Source organism: Tamandua tetradactyla, chromosome 17 (genome assembly GCF_023851605.1).
Source record: "Tamandua tetradactyla isolate mTamTet1 chromosome 17, mTamTet1.pri, whole genome shotgun sequence".
In the NCBI taxonomy this organism is placed as follows: Eukaryota; Metazoa; Chordata; class Mammalia; order Pilosa; family Myrmecophagidae; genus Tamandua; species Tamandua tetradactyla.
This window is the reverse complement of record NC_135343.1, coordinates 23,063,729-23,068,086: the sequence shown is the minus strand read 5'-3', so window position 1 is coordinate 23,068,086 and position 4,358 is coordinate 23,063,729. Positions and strand designations below refer to the sequence as shown.

Sequence of the window (4,358 nt, the reverse complement as noted above, 5' to 3'; positions counted from 1 at the left end):
ATTATTAAAGTTATATAAATATATGATTCAGTGCTGTAAATCACATTCACAACATTGTGCTACCATCACCACCATCCATCACCAAAACTTTTCTACCAACCTGAATAGAAAGCCTGTACAATTATGTGTTAACTCCTTATTCCCTATGCACACCCCCGGCCTCCTGGTAACCTATATTCTAATTCCTGAATCTGTTAGTTAACTTATTCTAATTACTTCCTATCAATGAGATCGTACATTATTTATCCTTTTGTATCTGGTCTTTTTCATTCAACATAATGTCTTCGAGATTCATCCATGTTGTTTCAGGTATCAGAAATTCATTCCTTTTTATGGGTGAATAATATTCCATTGTACAACTGCACCACATTTTGCTTATGCATTTATTGGTTGATAGACACTTAGGTTGCTTCCATCTTTCAGTAATTGGGAATAATATTTCTATGAGCACCAGTGTATAAGTATCTGTGATAGTCTCTGCTTTCAATTCTGTGGGCATATACCTAGAAATGGGATTGCCTGGTCATATGCTAATTGTATACTTTCTGAGGAATCACTAAACTGTCTTCCACAAAGTCTGCACCAGGTTACATTCCTACCAGCAATGTATAGGTGTTCCTGTTTCTTGACATCCTTTCCAACACTTATTATATTCTGGTTGGTTTTTTTTTTTTAATAGTAGCCATTCTAGTGAGTGTGAAATCATACCTCATTGTGATTTTCCCTAGAATTTCCCTAATTGCTAATGATATTGAGTATCTTTTCATGTGCTTTTTTTTAGGCCATTTGTATCTCTTCTCTGAAGAAATGTGCAAGGCTTTTCCCCAGTTTTAAATTGTGTTCCTTATCATTTTGTGGTTGAGTTGTAGGATTTCCTTATATATTCTAGACATTAAACCCTCATCATATGTGTGATTTCCAAGTATTTTCCCCTAATGTGTAAGCTCTCTTTTAACCTTCAGTCCTTTGAGGTATAAATGTTTTTTTTGTTTGTTTGTTTGTTTTTTTAATTTTGATGAAGTCCCATTTAACTATTTTGTCTTTTGTTGCTTGTGCTTTAGGTACAATATCCAAGGAAACATTACCTTAGTCAAGGTCCTGAAAATGATTCCCTATGTATTCTTTTAAGAGTTTATAGGTCTGGCTCCTATATTTAGGTCTTTGGTCCATTTGAATTGAGTTTTTGTGTATGGTGTGAGGTAGGGGTCCTCCTTTTTTTGCAAATAGAGATCCAGTTTTCCCAGCACCATTTCTTGAAGAAGCTATTCTTTCCCAATTCAGTGGTCCACTTCATCAAAAATTAGTTAGCCATAAATGTGATAGTTGATTCCTCAGCTCTTGATTTGATTCCATTGATCTGTATGTCTGTCCTTATGCCAGCACCATCATTATATTGATGACTGTGGCTTTGTACAGTCTTTGTTTTAAGATCAGGAAGTTGTGAGCCTTCTGTTTTAGTTTGTAAGCTACCAGAATGTGATATACCAAAAATGAAATGGCTTTTAAAAAGAGAAGTGTGTTAAGTTGCACTTATACAGGTCTAAGGCTGTGAAAATGTCCAAATTAAAGCAAGGCTATGAAAGTGTCTAATCTAAGGCATACAGAAAGAGATAACTTGGTGTAAAAAGGCCAGTGATGTTCAGGATTTCTCTCTCAGTTGGAAAGGGACATGGCAATGTCTGCTAGCTTTCTCTCCAGGAATCTTCAATGGCTTTCCTGGGCCCCTCTGCATTCTGCTGATTCTGTTGGTTTTAGTGGTTCTTGTGGCTCTAAAGCTTTTCCCAAAATGATTCCCTCTTAAAGGGCTCCAGTAAGCAATCCCACCTTGAATGGGTGCAGGCATATCTTCCTGGAAACCATGTAATCAAAAGTTACCACCAACAATTTGATGGGTCACATTTCCATGGAAACAATAATAAAAAAGATTCCACCTAGCAATACTGAATGAAGATTAAAGGACATGGCTTTTCTGGGTTACATAGTAGCTTCAAACCAGCACACCCGCCAACGTCATTCTTTTTTTTTTCTTTGTATGGCTTTAGCTGTTCAGGGCCCTTCAGCCTTCCCAATCATAAATGTAATGATTGGCTTTTCCATTTCTGCAAAGAAGTTTGTTAGAATTTTTGTTAGGATTGTATTGAATCTATAAATTGCTTTGGGTAGTATTGACATCTTCATGATAGTCTTCCAATCCATGAACACGGAACATCCTTACATATATTTAAGTCTACTTTAGTTTTTTTTAGTGATGCTTTATAATTTTCTGTGTAAAAAGTCCTTTACATCCTTGGTTAGGTTTCTTCCTAAATATTTGATTCATTTAGTTGCTACTGTGGTTGAAATTTTTTTCTGGATTTATTTTTCTGATTGTGTATTTTTTACTTATCTGTCCATATCCTGCATTAAAGGAGCATCAAACACAAGATTTTCACAATCACACAGTCACATTGTAACAGCTATATAGTTATACAATCATCTTCAAGAATCAAGGCTGCTGGAGCACAGTTCAATAGTTTCAGGTACTCCCCTCTAGCCACTGCAATATACCATAAACTAAAAAGGGATATTTATATAATGCATAAGAATAACACCCAGCATAACCTCTCGACTCTGTTTGAAATCTCTTAGCCACTGAAACTTTATTTTGTCTCATTTCTCTCTTCTCTCTTTTGGTTGAGAAGGTTTTCTCCATCCCATGATGCTAGGTCCTGGCTAATCCCAGGAGTCCTATCCCACATTACTAGGGAGATTTACAGCCCTAGGAGTCATGTCCCATGTAGTGGGGAGGACATTGAGTTCACCTGCTAAATTGGCTTAGCGACAGTTTGCTGGTATTTTGTTAAGGGTGTTTACATCTGTAAACAAAAGGGATATCAATGTGTAATTTTATTTTCTTGTGGTATCCTTGTCTAGCTTTGGTATGAAGGTGATATTGGCTTCATAGAATGAATTAAAGAATGTTCCCGCTTCGATTTTTTGAAGAGTTGAAGCAAGATTGGTGTTAATTCTTCTTGGAATGTTGGTAAAATTCACCCATGAAGCCATCTGGTCCTGGGCTTTTCTTTGTTGGGAGATTTTTGATTACTGATTCAGTTTTGTTACTAGTTATTTGTTTCTTGAGATTTTCTATTTTTTTTTTTTTTTTTGAGACATTGTAGGTGGTTTGTATGTTTCTAAGAATCTGTCCACTTCATCTTATCCAATTGCTGCCATACAGTTGTTCACAGTATCCACTTAAAGCCCCTTTTATTTCTGTGGCATCAGTACTAAGGTCTCTCTTTGTATTTCTGATTTTAATTTTGTGTCCTTTCTCTTTTTTTGTTTTTTAATCTAACTGAAGTTTTGTTGATTATATTGAGCTTTTCAAAGAACCAACTCTTGGTTTTGTTGGTTCTCTCTACTGTTTTTTTTTTTTAATTCTCTATTTAGTTTAATCATGCTCTAATGATTTTATTTCCTTCCTTCTGCTTACTTTGGGCTTAGTTTGTTCTTTTTTTTTTTTTTTTAAGATCCTTCAGTTTTGAGGGTAGTTTCTGATTTGAGATCTTTCTTTTTGTTAATTGTTCTAGTTTGCTAGCTGCTGAAATGTGATATACCAGAACTAGAATGGCTTTTAAAAAAGGGAATTTAATAATTTTTTGCTAGTTTATAGTTCTGAGGCCGAGAAAATGTCCCAATTAAAGCAAATCATAAAAATGCTCAAATTAGGGCACCAACAAGAGGTTATCTTCACTCAGGAAAGGCTCATGAAGTTCAGGGTTTCTCTCTCAACTGGAAAGGCACATGGCGAACTTGGTGATGTCTTTTAGCTTCCTCTCCAGGTCTCTTGCTTCATGAAGCTCCCCCAGGGGCATTCTCCTTCTTCATTTCCAAAGGTCGCTGGCTGGTGTACTCTGTGGTTCACTTGTCATTCTGAAAAGGGACTCTATCCAAAATGTTCCCTCTTTTAAAAGAGTCCAGTAAATTGATCAGAACCTGTGTGGAATGGGTGGCCTCAGAACTGGCCTGCAGCAATCTGAAGTAGCTAATAAAAAGCAGTTTTTAGTGATCAGACCACACAAGCTTGGGGAAACAGGTCTTCATGTCCCATCCTGTCACCTTCAAGTTGTGCCTGGGTCCCACTGCTACTCACCGTGAGCTGGGTAATGGGTGATTGTAGCCGCTGCAGAGAAGGTTGAGCTCACTGGTATTTACCATAATATAACACCCTCTTTGTCTTGCTTCTCCCAGGATGATGCAGAGATTTCTACTAGACTCCAGAGTTTCAAAATAGTTGATTCAGATAGTTCCTGTCAGTTCGATAGTTGTTTTGGAGGAGGGGTTGATTCTTGGAGCATCGCTAGTCTACCTTCAATCCT

At 36.8% G+C, this 4,358-nt stretch overlaps 1 protein-coding gene across 17 annotated transcripts in view; it reads left to right on the top strand.

Moving 5' to 3' along the window:
• Positions 1-4,358, top strand: part of NRXN1 (neurexin 1) — a 1,149,661-nt gene that overhangs the window by 214,478 nt on the left and 930,825 nt on the right. The window lies entirely within an intron of this gene.